Source organism: Pristiophorus japonicus, chromosome 7, assembly GCF_044704955.1.
Source record: "Pristiophorus japonicus isolate sPriJap1 chromosome 7, sPriJap1.hap1, whole genome shotgun sequence".
Taxonomy (NCBI): Eukaryota; Metazoa; Chordata; class Chondrichthyes; family Pristiophoridae; genus Pristiophorus; species Pristiophorus japonicus.
The window spans coordinates 117,109,065-117,124,044 of record NC_091983.1 but is presented as its reverse complement, the minus strand read 5'-3'; positions in this window follow the sequence as shown (position 1 = coordinate 117,124,044).

Sequence of the window (14,980 nt, the reverse complement as noted above, 5' to 3'; positions counted from 1 at the left end):
CAGAAGATGGATGTTATGTATGTAAACTTTACAGTAAGTAAGACTTGCCACCAGGGGGCGCACTTGTAGGAGACCCAAGGGTCACCTGTGCACCCCGAGCAAGCAGGTATAAAAGGCAGTCGACCATGCTGCATCCTCACTCTGGAGTTACATTAAAGAGACCAAGGTCACAACAGTTTGAACTTACAGCACACAGCCTTGTGGAGTTATTCTGAACATAACAATTGGCGACGAGTAACAGATCATGAGCTTTCACGTGGTTATGGCTGCTGTTGGTATTCTTGAGAGATTTGTTGAGGGTGATGATGGGAAGCCTTTGTTGAGCGTCTTGACCAGTACTTTGTGACCAACGAGCTGGACACGGAAGAGACCGCGGTCAAGCGCAGGGCGATTCTCCTCACTGTTTGTGGGGCCACGCTATATGGCCTCATCAAAAATCTGCTAGCACCGACGAAACCAATGGAGAAGACATATGCAGAGTTCTGCACGCTGGTTCGGGAACACCTCAAGCCAAAGGAGAGCATCTTAATTATCAGGTATCGCTTTTATACGCACCATCGCTCCGAGGGCCAAGATGTGGCGAGCTATGTCGCCGACCTAAGACGCCTTGTGGGACCGTGCGTATTTGCTTGATTTTTGGGTGAAATGTTGCAGGACTTTTCGTGCTTGGAATCGGCCACGAGGTCATTCTTCGCAACTGCTGTCTGCCGAATCCCTAGATCTGAGCAAGGCCATCACGATAGCCCAGGCTTTCATGTCCATGAACGATAACACTAAACAAATATCTTTGTAGCATCGAAGCTCACCGGCAAGTAATGTGACTAACATAACACCTTCAGCAGGCAGAACTGTACATGGCAGAGCCTACACGCCTGCATTTGCCAGACCTAGGATGACTCAGAGTCCGCCGTGGGGCATGAATGTGAATCCATTAACACCATGTTGGCACTGCAGGGTTAATCATCGAGCCCATCAATGTCGATTCAAGCACTACGTGTGCAAAGGCTGCGGAACAATGGGACACCTCCAGCGAATGTGCAGACGTGCTGTGACTCAGCATGTGGCAGAGTCGGCAGAAGATGACCAATCCGGCGCAGATCACACTGAACAAGTAAGAGAGGTAACTCAACCCGAGGCTGAAGAGGAAGTGTATGGGGTACACACCTTCATCAACAAAAGCCCTCCGATAATGTTAAAAGTCAAATTAAACGGCATTCCAGTTTCCATGGAATTGGACATGGGGCGAGTCATTCAATTATAAGTCAGAAGGCTTTTGAGAAACTGTGGGGCAACAAGGCACAAAGGCCAAAACTAAATCCGATTCACACCAAGCTGCGCACTTACACCAAAGAGCTCATACCAGTCATTGGCAGTGCAGCAGTGAAGGTATCGTACGATAGAACTGTGCATGATTTATCACTATGGATTGTACAAGGCGATGGCCCAACGCTGTTCGGCAGAAGTTGGCTAGGAAAGATCCGATGGAACTGGAACAACACCAAAGCACTGTCTTCGGTGGATGACGCCTCATGCGCCCAAATGCCGTTCATCACAAGGCCTGAGTGGTTCCATACATGATGTGAGAGAAAGTCGAGATCGAGCTGGACAGACTTCAACGAGAGGGGATCATATCGCCAGTTGAGTGGGCCAGTCCAATTGTTCCGGTGTTGAAAAGCGATGTGACGGTCAGAATCTACAGGAACAACAAGGTAACAATCAACCGAGTCTCGTTACAGGACCAGTACCCACTACCCAAAGCCGATGACCTGTTCACAACGCTAGCAGGGGGAAATCGTTCACCAAGCTGGAGCTAACCTCTGCGTACATGACACAGGAGCTAGCTGAACCTTCGAAAAAATAGACCTGCATCAACACGCACAAAGGACTGTTCATATACCACAAATGCCCTTTTGGGATTCGCTCGCTGCGGCCATCTTCCAGAGGAACATGGAGAGTCTGCTGAAATCAGTTTCGTGCACCATTGTGTTTCAAGACGACATCCTGATCACTGATCGCAACACCACCAAAAACTTGTACAACCTGGAAGAGGTTCTAAAGCGACTGGACAGAGTGGGACTCAGGCTGAAATGCTCCAAGTGTGTTTTCCTGGCACCAGAGGTCGAATTTCTGGGGAGAAAGATTGTGGCGGACGGCATCAGACCCACGGAATCCAAAACGGAGGCCATCAAGAATGCACCCAGACCACAGAATGTGACGGAGCTGCGTTCAATCCTGGGACTCCTCAACTATTTTGGTAATTTTCTACTGGGGTTGAGAACTTTGCTGGAATCTTTGCATTCATTGCTATGCAAGGGTGACAACTGAGTTTGGGGTAAATCTCAAGAGACAGCCTTTAATAAGGCCAGAAACCTGCTATGTTCTAGCAAGTTACTTATATTGTATGACCTGTGCAAACATTTAGTACTAGCTTGTGATGCTTCTTCGTACGGGGTCGGTTGTGTGTTACAGCAAGCTAATATGTCAGGCAAACTGCAACCAGATGCATATGCGTCCAGAAGTTGATCCAAGGCTGAAAGAGCCTACAGTATGGTTGTGAAAGCAGCATTAGCATGCGTATACCCGGGTTAAAAAAATGCACCAATACCTATTTGGACTCCGGTTCGAGCTCGAAACCGACCCGCTCATTTCGCTGTTCTCAGAAAGCAAAGATATTGACACTAATGCTTCATCCCGCATCCAAAGATGGGCACTAACGTTATCTGCGTTTGACTATGTAATCTGCCACAGACCAGGCACTGAGAACTGTGCTGATGCCCTCAGTCGGCTACCATTGACCACCACCGGGGTGGAAATGGCGCAACCCGCAGACTTGCTTCTTGTAATGGATGCTTTTGAGAGCGAGGGGTCACCCGTCACAGCTCACCAGATCAGGACCTGGACTAGCCTGTGCTACCTCTCGTAAAAAACTGCATCCTTAATGGGAGCTGGTCGGCTGTTCCCGGGGAAATGCAAGACAAAATTTAGCCGTTTCACCGATGAAATGTCCATTAATTTGGATTGTCTCCTATGGGGGAATCGCGTAGTTTTGCCAAAAAAAGGCAAGGAAATGTTTATACATGATCTACACAGTACCCACCCAGGCATAGTCTTTATGAAGGCTATCGCCAGATCGCACGTTTGGTGGCCCGGCATTGACTCGGAATTGGAGTCAAGCGTACACCAATGTAACAATTGCTCACAGTTGAACAATGCATCAAGGGAGGCCCCACTGAGTCTGTGGTCGTGGTCCTCCAAACCATGGTCCAGGGTCCTCATAGATTTTACTGGCCCCTTTCGAGGAAAGATGTTCTTAGTAGCAGTGGACGCTTACTCTAAATGGATTAAGTGTATAATAATGTCATCATGTACATCCACTGCCACCATTGAAAGCCTCTGGGCCATGTTCGCCATACATGGTTTGCCCGACGTCCTTGTCAGTGACAATGGACCATGTTTCACCAGCTCGGAATTCAACGAGTTCATGACCCACAATGGCATCAAGCATGTCAGGTCTGCCCCGTTTAAGCCCGCATCCAATGGTCAAGCGGAATGGGCAGTCCAAACTATCAAGCAGAGCTTGAAACGCGTGACGGATGGTTCCCTGCAGACCTGGTTATCTCGGATTCTGCTCAGCTACCGGACGCGACCCCACTCGCTTACTGGTGTTCCCCCTGCAGGATTGCTAATGAAGAGAGCACTCAAAACCAGGCTCTCCATAGTCCACCCGGATCTCCATGATCATGTAGAAACCTGGCGTCACCGGCATAACATTTACCACGATCACGCGGCTGTATTGCCTGACATTGAGATTAATGACCCTGTGTTTGTTCTTAATTATGGTCATGGTCCCAAATGGGTTGCTGGCACTGTTTTAGCCAAGGAGGGGAATAGAGTGTTTGTTGTCAAACTTTTGAATGGACAAACGTGCAGAAAGCACTTGGATCAGACCAAACTGCTATTCATTGGCAACTAAGAACAGTTTGAAGAGGACATTACCATCATTGATCCACTTACACACACCCAACCAGCAATCGACCTCACAGTCAACCACGAGGATGAGCCCACCATGCCCGACAGTCTGATCAGACAAACCGCGCTGCAGTGCAGCAATGATCTGACCAACTCACCCATGCCAGGACTTCAACTCAGGTGATCAACTCGGGAACGTAGAGTCCTGGATCGCCTTAACTTGTAAATAACTTGTATCTAAGACTTTGAGTGGGGTGGGGGGAGGGGGGGGGGGGTGGGTGGGAAGTGATGTTATCTATGTAAACATTACCAGTGTGTAAGACTTGCCACCAGAGGGTGCACCTATGGGAGACCCAAGGGTCACCTGTACACCCCGAACAAGCAGGTATAAAAGGCATGCTGCTTCCTCACTCTAGAGTTATATTAAAGAGACCAAGGTCACAACAATTTGAGCTTACAGCACACAGTCTTGTAGAGTTATTCTGAACATAACAATGGACATGAGTATCGGAGAAATAGGAAACATCTGAGATCTCAGTGACACCCGCTGCCAACACAGCCAACTAACACGCGAAACAGCACTTCAATGACAACACGTGAAAACAGGGATATGTTGCCTGATATTTCCCCTCAGAGCACTGATAAAGGGACTAAAGTGATCAGTGCACAGAACACCACTGAATCAACCAGTTTAAGGCCAAGCAACAGAATCCGCACAACATCAAAATATCTGGAACACTATGTACAGAAATAAGAAATCATGGACACTGGACACTTGGATAAAGAATTAATAAGACAAGAGTTTTGTTGTTGTTTGTTAAACTTGTAGTTGTTTAATACATGTATTCATAAGAAGATAACTACCCATTTATATTGAAGCTAACATTAATTCATTTTTGTTTCATATGAAAGAAAAGGTGTAACGAGATAATGTATAGCACCTTCTTAGGAGGTATCGATATATTGTATAGCATCTTCTAGCTAGGAGGTATTGATATAATGTATAGCACCTTCCAGATAGGAGATATAGGGAACTGTATTGAGAGAGAGGGTCGGTGAAGGAATGCCATCTTAAAGCTCCACGTGGCTGTCTTAGATCTCTCAAATAAATAGTTGCTGAACTAAGAGTGTTCAAGAGTGTTCAAGAGACTATAAAATACACTCACCTAAAAATAAATGATCTTTTGACACATTCTGTATTTTATGTACCGCTACTGCTTTGCTTTAGAGGAGGATTTACAGGAATTTTATGATTTCTAAAAAAAGGTATTTTTATGATTTCCTTGCTATGCAAAGCACATTTTGATGACCTCTTTGGAAAGAGTGCCAAGTTAGATTACGTCTACAGTTCTTACAATTATTTATATGTGATGATTTTGCTATAGCTTTTGAAAATACTAATCATAGAATCATAGAAAGATACATTGTAGAAGGAAGCCATTCACCCCATCGTGTCTGTGCTGGATCTTTGGTAGAACTATCCAATTAATGCCACTTCCCAGCTCTTTCTCCATAGACCTGTAAAATTTTTCACTTCAAGTCTTTATCCAATTTTCTTTTGAATGTTACCTATTGAATTTGCTTTGACCACCTTTCCAGGCAATGCATTCCAGATCGCAAAAACTCACTGTATAAAAAATGTTTCCTTATGTTGCCTCTGCTTCTTTTGCCAATCACCTTAAATCTGTGACCTCTGGTTATTGACCCTTCTGCCCCTCGAAACAATTTCTCCTTATTTATTCTATCAAAAACATTCATGACTTTGAATACCTTTATCAAATCTCCTTTTTCTGCTCTAAGAAAAGCAGCTTCAGCTTCTCCAGTCTCTTCCTTTAACTGAAGTTCCTCATCCATGGTACAATTCGAGTAAATCTCTTTTGCACCCTCTCCAAGGTCTTGGCATCCTTCCTAACTTGTGGTGCTCAGAACTGCACACAATACTCCAGCTGAGGTCGAATCAGTGTTTTATAAAGGTTTAGTATAACTTCCTTGCTTTTGTACTCTGGGCTAGATTTTACACTTTGGTGCAGATCGCCCAAAAATGGGCGTTATTTCCGGCGTGGACGGTAAAAATGGGTTTTCAGATCGCTGGTTTGTCACCCATTTTCAAAGCCCCTAGTCTCCATTTTAAAAATTGGGCATTACCGCGAGCGATGTGAAATGGGCGTTAGCGTTAAATCTTTCTGACCTGCCGGAAAGTGTCGCTGTCCTTAGCAACAGCATGGCAACACTTGATTCCAGCGATTCAGGAGGTCAGGGATTATCATTAAATGCACAGAAGAGGAGACGGAGAGAGAGGGAGCAGAGAGGGACTGAAAGCGTGTGTGGGTGTGGTGTGTGCTTGTCTGGCTGTTTGGGAGGCACGAGGGAGATTCACCAGTAGCAAAAAGCCTACTAAGCACCAAGAACATAGTTGGCACCAAGTTTTTATCCACAAGTAATGCATAACATGGAAGGGATGGAGGAGGCCCTGGAGCTGTTAGCCAGGTACACTGGTGGCAGAAAGCTCCCAGTGGTCCCGGAGCATGGCACTGTACCCCAAGCCATTGCAGCCCCATTGCCAACGACACGAGAGCCAGGAGCAAAATTTTGCATCTGGCTCAGAGCACATTCCCACCTCGGGACCGTCCTCTCCTGTATCCGTCCAAGCAGCAGTTCTGCCATCATCCCCCCCAATGAAGCATTGCCTGAGGAGCTCCTCGGCCAGGCGGCTTGGAGTCAGGAAGGGAAGGGGAAGGGGTAAGGTGGGGAGGAGAAGCGTGGGGGAAACTGAGGTGCATGGCTGCAGGTGTTGTCTGGGCATATTTGTAGGTTGCTGCTGCTATTTTGATGGGAGGGTCGGAACAAGGGGCGAGAGGGCTACCTTGTTGGTTGGCATTTGTGTTCTGTTTTGCTGGAAATGGGGACCATTGCAATGATGTAATGTGATATATTTGTTGTGGGCTGGGGCGGAGGTGGGGTGGGGTGGTTTTTATAGATATACTTATGACTTCAGACAAATGGTCGGATTAAATGTTTTTTATTTAACATAACATTGTTGCACATTAAGGCCACACCTTGAATATTGTGTACAGTTTTGCTCTCCTAATCTGAGGAAGGACGTTCTTGTCATTGAGGGAGTGCAGCGAAGGTTCACCAGACTGATTCCCGGGATGCCAGGACTGACATATGAAGAAAGACTGGATCGACTAGGCTTGTATTAAATGCAATTTAGAAGAATGAGAGGGGATCTCATAGAAACATATAAAATTCTGAGGGGATTGGACAGGTTAGATGCAGGAAGAATGTTCCCGATGTTGGGGAAGTCCAGAACCAGGGGTCACAGTCTAAGGATAAGGGGTAAGCCATTTAGGACAGAGATGAGGAGAAACTTCTTCACTCAAAGAGTTGTGGGCATGTGGAATTCTCTACCACAGAAAGTTGTTGGGGCCAGTTCGTTAGATATATTCAAAAAGGGAGTTAGATGTAGCCCTTACAACTAAAGGGATCAAATGGTATGGCGAGAAAGCAGGAATGGGGTACTGAAATGCATGATCAGCCATGACCATATTGAATGATGGTGCAGGCTCAAAGTTGTCGTGGTACATGTAGGTACCAACGATATAGGTAAGAAGCGGGAAGAGGTCCTACAAGCTGAATTTAGGGAGCTAGGAGTTAAATTAAAAAGTAGAACCTCAAAGGTAGTAATCTCTGGATTGCTACCAGTGCCACATGCTAATCAGAGTAGAGGGAGCAGGATAGTTAGAATAAATACGTGGCTTGAGCAGTGGTGCAAGAGAGAGGGATTCAAATTCCTGGGACATTGGAACCAGTTCTGGGGGAAGTGGGACCTGCACAAAAGGGACGGTCTGCACTTGGGCAGGACTGGAACTGATGTCCTCGGGGTAACATTTGCTAATGCAGTTCGGGAGTGTTTAAACTAATATGGCAGGGGGATGGGAATCTATGCAGCGAGACAGGGCGAAGTAATATGGAGTCAGAAACAGATGGTAGAAAGGTAAAAAGCAATAGTGGAAGGCCGAGTAAACAAAGGCAAGAAACAAAAAGGGCCACACTACATCATAATTCTAAAAGGACAAAGACTGTTAAAAAAAACAAGCCTGAAGGCTTTGTGTCTTAATGCAAGGAGGAGCCGCAATAAGGTGGATGATTTAACTGTGCAAATAGATGTTAACAGATATGATGTGATTGGGATTACAGAGACGTGGCTCCAGGATGATCAGGGTTGGGAACTCAACATCCAAGGGTATTCAACATTCAGGAAGGATAGAATAAAAGGAAAAGGAGGTGGGGTAGCATTGCTGGTTAAAGAGGAGATTAATGCAATAGTTAGGAAGGACACTAGCTTGGATGATGTGGAATCTATATAGGTAGAGCTACAGAACACCAAAGGGCAAAAAACGTTAGTGTGAGTTGTGTACAGACCTCCAAACAGTAGTAGTGATGTTGGGGAGGGCATCAAACAGGAAATTAGGGGTGCATGCAATAAAGGTGCAGCAGTTATCATGGGTGACTTTAATATGCATATAGATTGGGCTAACCAAACTGGAAGCAACACAATGGAGGAGGATTTCCTGGAGTGCATAAGGGATGGTTTTCGAGACCAATATTTCGAGGAACCAACTAGGGAGGAGGCCATCTTAGACTGGGTGTTGTGTAATGAGGGAGGATTAATTAGCAATCTCATTGTGTGAGGCCCCTTGGGGAAGAGTGACCATAATATGGTGGGATTCTACATTAGGATGGAGAATGAAAGAGTTAATTCAGAGACCATGGTCCAGAACTTAAAGAATGGTAACTTTGAAGATATGAGGCATGAATTGGCTAGGATAGATTGGCGAATGATACTTAAGGGGTTGACAGTAGATGGGCAATGGCAGACATTTAGAGACCGCACGGATGAACTACAACAATTGTACATCCTTGTCTGGCGCAAAAATAAAAAGGGGAAGGTGGCTCAACCGTGGCTATCAAGGGAAATCAGGGATAGTATTAAAGCCAAGGAAGTGGCATACAAATTGGCCAGAAATAGCAGCGAACCCGGGGGCTGGGAGAAATTTAAGAACTCAGCAGAGGAGGACAAAGGGTTTGATTAGGGCAAGGAAAATAGAGTACGAGAGGAAGCTTGCAGGGAACATTAAAACGGACTGCAAAAGCTTCTATAGATATGTAAAGAGAAAAAGGTTAGTAAAGACAAATGTAGGTCCCCTGCAGTCAGAATCAGTGGAAGTCATAATGGGGAACAAAGAAATGGCAGACCAATTGAACAAATACTTTGGTTCAGTATTCACTAAGGAGGACACCAACAACCTTCCGGATACAAAAGGGGTCAGAGGGTCTAGTAAGGAGGAGGAACTGAGGGAAATCTGTATTAGTCGGGAAATTGTGTTGGGGAAATTGATGGGATTGAAGGCCGATAAATCCCCAGGGCCTGATGGACTGCATCCCAGAGTACTTAAGGAGGTGGCCTTGGAAATAGTGGATGCATTGACAGTCATTTTCCAACATTCCATAGACTCTGGATCAGTTCCTATGGAGTGGAGGGTAGCCAATGTAATCCCACTTTTTAAAAAAGGAAGGAGAGAGAAAACAGGGAATTATAGACCGGTCAGCCTGACATCGGTAGTGGGTAAAATGATGGAATCAATTATTAAGGATGTCATAGCAGCGCATTTGGAAAGAGGTGACATGATAGGTCCAAATCAGCATGGATTTGTGAAAGGGAAATCATGCTTGACAAATCTTCTGGAATTTTTTGAGGATGTTTCCAGTAGAGTGGACAAGGGAGAACCAGTTGATGTGGTGTATTTGGACTTCCAGAAGGCTTTCGACAAGGTCCCACACAAGAGATTAATGTGAAAAGTTAAAGCACGTGGGATTGGGGGTAGTGTGCTGATGTGGATTGAGAACTGGTTGGCAGACAGGAAGCAAAGAGTAGGAGTAAATGGGTACTTTTCAGAATAGCAGGCAGTGACTAATGGGGTACCGCAAGGTTCTGTGCTGGAGCCCCAGCTGTTTACATTGTACATTAATGATTTAGACAAGGGGATTAAATGTAGTATCTCCAAATTTGCGGATGACACTAAGTTGGGTGGCAGTGTGAGCTGCGAGGAGGATTCTATGAGGCTGCAGAGCGACTTGGATAGGTTAGGTGAGTGGGCAAATGCATGGCAGATGAAGTATAATATGGATAAATGTGAGGTTATCCACTTTGGTGGTAAAAACAGAGAGACAGACTATTATCTGAATGGTGACAGATTAGGAAAAGGAGAGGTGCAACGAGACCTGCGTGTCATGGTACATCAGTCATTAAAGGTGATGCTCACCTGTACACCCAGCATTGTGTCAGCTTTGTAAATACCACCAACGTTCTTTCAAGCAAAGCGCTTATTTATGAGCTCCTGACATAAGAGTCTTGCAGCTATGATGCCACCATGGCCCTTTCCTGCGTTCTACAGGGGAGACAGGGGCATGGCTTCAGTGTCAGCCTGATTGTCTGGCCCGATGTCAGCATCTACCTCCTCATCCCCCTCTTCCTCTAGATTTCACAAGGAATGTATGTCCCCACTAAAACACCTAGGGCTAGACTTTCCAGTAGGTAGTCAAGGCCCCAAAAATTGGCCTTGTTCCGGCAATGTGGGACACCTCAGCCTTGTTGATCACTGGTACAAGGCCCTTTTTTTTTTGCGATTTTCCACTCGGCCTTAGCCCAGTGATGTCAAATGGGCGATGTGATTTTTCGGCGCTCTCACAATCACCCACCAAAAACGGAAGTCAAAGAAAAAAAAAGCTTCCCTAGCAACACTATTCTGCGCTTGTGTGGGATTTTTTTTTTGGGTGACTGTCTTTTCCGTGTTTTGGGAGGTCAGGGATCATCACACATGCTCAGAATGCACAGGGTGGGTCAGAGAGAGAGAGAGTGGAGATAGAGCGAGAGACAGAAGGCAGAGTTTCAGAGGAGAGGGAATAGTTTGTTTTTGGAGTTGTTTGGAGTTATAAAAGTTATTTGGAGTTAGAAAAGTTATATAAATTTATATTGTTAGTGGTGAAGAGGTTAATTGTCCTGACATGGAAACAATTATAGTAAATTTTAACATTAAATTTAATATATTAAAATGGAGGGTGACTCTTAAAGGAAAAGAGCAAAACCCTTCAGTGATGAGGCGAACCCTGGTCAACGTGATGCATGCCAGGTGGGACGACTTGACACGGAGTGGGTATGGGAAACCTCCACCCTGTGTCTATAGAAAAATTTGGCAGGAGATTGCAGACGTAGTAACATCTGCATCGCATGAGATGAGGATACCTGACCAGTGCCGGAAACGATAGAATAGCTTGTTGGCAGCAGCAAGAGTAAGTTGCATGTTATATTTCAAATGTTACATGTAATATTTTAATGATGTATGAAAATTTTGATTTGAACATTGAATTTCCTGCATTGAATTTAAGTTTGTCTTTCCTTATTCTACTAATTAATTAATTAAGCCATGCTAACAGTAAGCTGCATTTTCCATTTCTAAAATATTGTACTGATGCAATGCAAATTTTTAATCGAACATTGCATCTCCTGCATTGAATTTAAGTCTGTCATTCTTAAATGTTAATTAACAAGTCCATTAGCTTATGCCATGCCATGCACTCTTCTCATTTGCAGAAGAAAATATCTATCAACCGGGTGGAACAGAGGAGGACGGGGGTGACTCTGCTCAGCTGCAACCATTAACAGAAATTGAGGAGCTTGCAGTCACGCTGGTGGGACATGACAGCCATTCGGTCACCCCCCGTGGTCTGGCCGAACCCAGCCCTGAGTCGCGTGAGTAATGTGAACTGTGTAATGTGTCAAACAGTATTAAAAACATTTTAAAATCTTAAAAGCTTAAATTAGTTCCGCATGTAATGTCCTGTAATTATAATGCAATATGCAATATACTTGTGCTGTACTCTTGATATACTAATGATGTCATGGCAGCCCTGGTGCAGCCCTTGTGCATATGGTGTAGTGAAAAGTATTGATATGTAATGTCTCCTAGTAATGATCACCATTATGTTCTAATAAGTTCTTTAAAAATGTCATTCGTGTTTTTAAGGTCAACCTGAGAAGGTAGTGGTACTGCAGCCGTCCACTGAACCTGCACCGTCAGCAACCACCTCAGAGGAGCAAGAGGAGGAACATTTAAGCGAAGAGGAAGAAAACTTTCCTCATCTCCAGGAGGAGGACGAAGAGCAGGAAGAAGATGAAGATGAATCGACCATTGTTGTAGGGAGGGAATGAACCTGCAGTCATTTCTATTGAGAATGATGAGGCACCGGGACCAAGCGGTGTGCAGCTGGTGATGCCAAGGTGCAACATTTTGCACATGCCGACCCCACGGAGGTCGGTTCAGCAAGGTGAGCAATCGCGTACGTCGGACAGGCAGACGGAGTGTTTGATCTCCCTGAGTAGGGAGACGGTCACGATAGGCCGCGACCTTATCCAGGGGTTCGATGGGTTCTCCACGAACTGGAGCCAGTTCTCAACAACCTGGAGCCAGTTCAACACGAACTTCTCCAACTCGTCTTCCGTGCAAACAGAGATAGCACGGGAGACCTTGGAGGCAATTCGTGAACAGACCGTGCAACCAATACCCTTCGGCATGCACTGCTGGCTGGAAACGATGCTGCACCCCAAGATGTTGTGTCAGCTCGCAGCGGAACCACTAGCACTCAAGCAAGTACTGAGGACACAGTTCCTCCTGACTATGAAGTGGAGCCTCAGGCTTCTGCTTCCACTCCGTCACCTCCATCATGGCAGGAAGTCTTGCCATCCCACGCTGCACACCACGTTCTTGTCAGTCTGCATAGACCAAAATGGGTGGGCGGAGTAAAAACACGGGGTGGGAAAGGACCTGGAGGGAAACATGGCCGCAGGTAGGGAGGGGTGTTTGTTTTTCAATTAAATTGTTAATATTTTTACAAGTTTGTTATTTTGTTCATGGTTGTTTGGGGTTAGGGGGGAGGATGGGTTGGGGGAGGGGGGGAGGGTGTTGATAAAAAAAATGTCAATAATTCGTATTAATTAAAAACATTTATTGAGTTTAACAATTGTTGTGCCTTCTCTCTTAGTTACATTAAGCATAACATATTTACAGTTGTTCAGAATTATTTGTTCAGTCTTTTATTATAACATCACTTTACTTAAGCTAAGCATTAATGCAGATGCCAGGCCAGTGCAGGCAAGGCAAAAATGAAACTCCACGGAAATGCAACTTTTGCTTAACCGTAACTGTAAATGCAAATGTGGATATCCACAATGTAAGTTCATGCAAAGCGTTGATAAATGAGCTGCTAACGCAACAGCTTAGCAGCCACGTAACTGCCACTGGGTACTGGTCTTCGGGAAGGGGGTGGTGGGACCGGGGCTAGATTGCCAGGCTGATTGCCCTCCCCTAGGTCCTCACCAGCCTCTTCTTCCGCCTCGTCCTCCTCTTGCTCCTCGCTGGCTGGCTCTACCGTCTCCCCTCCTTCTGGAGATGGACCTGCAGCCAGATCTGGCATTACTTGTCCTCTCCTTATAGCTAGGTTATGCAGCATGGAACACACCACAATAAACTCAGCGACCCGGTCAGGGTGGTACTGTGGGCTGCAACCTGAATGATCCAGGCATCTGAGGCGTTGCTATTGGTGTGTATGTTGGGGGATCAAAAAAGGTAGGGTCCAAGGTAGGTTGCTCAGGATAGTCGGTGAATCTGAGTTTGATTTGGTCCAAGTGTTTCCGGTGAATGAGTTCATTTGAAAGTTTGACCCGAAACACCCTGCTCCCCTCTTTGGCCACGACAGTGCCGGGAAGCCACTTGGGACCTTGTCCATAATTTAATAAAAATACAGGATCATTGATTTCAATCTCGCGTGACACATTTGCACTATCATGGTATGCACTTTGTTGAAGCGTCTGCTCTCTACCTGTTCATGAAGATCAGGATGAACTAACAAGAGCCTTGTCTTAAGTGTTCTTTTCATGAGCAGTTCAGCAGGTGGGATCCCAGTGAGTGAGTGGGGTCTCTTGCGGTAGCTAAGCAGGACTCGGGACAGGCGAGTCTGCAGTGAGCCTTCAGTTACCCTCTTCAAGCCTTCCCCAATGTTGGGGAAGTCCAGAACCAGAGGTCACAGTCTAAGGATAAGGGGTAAGCCATTTAGGACCGAGATGAGGAGAAACTTCTTCACCCAGAGAGTGGTGAACCTGTGGAATTCTCTACCACAGAAAGTTGTTGAGGCCAATTCACTAAATATATTCAAAAAGGAGTTAGATATAGTCCTTACTACTAGGGGATCAGAATGGGGTACTGAAGTTGCATGTTCAGCCATGAACTCATTGAATGGCGGTGCAGACTCGAAGGGCCAAATGGCCTACTCCTGCACCTATTTTCCATGTTTCTATGTTTCTATGTTTGCACTGCTCTCTCTGCCTGACCATTGGACGCTGGTTTAAATGGGGCAGATGTGACATGTTTGATCTCATTACGGGTCATGAATTCTTTGAACTCAGCACTGGTAAAACATGGCCCGTTGTCGCTCGCCAGGACATCGGGTAGGACGTGTGTGGCAAACATGGCCCGTAGGCTTTCTGTAGTGGCAGCGGACGTGCTAGCCGACATTATCTCACATTCAATCCACTTGGAGTACGCGTTTACAACCACAAGTAACATTTTACCCAAGAACGGGCCTACATAGTCGACGTGTACCCTAGACCACGGTTTTGAAGGCCAAGACCATAACCTTAGTGGCACCTCCCTGGGTACATTGCTTAACTGTGAGCATGTATTACATCTGTGAACACAGGACTCTAAGTCCGCAACGATACCGGGCCACTACACGTGGGATCTGGCTATCGCTTTCATAATTACGATGCCTGGGTGGGTACTGTGGAGGTCATTGATGAAGGTGTCTCTGCCCTTCTTGGGGACCACTTCTCGATTACCCCACAGAAGGCAGTCTGCCTGTATAGACATTTCACCTTTGCGCCGCTGGAACGATT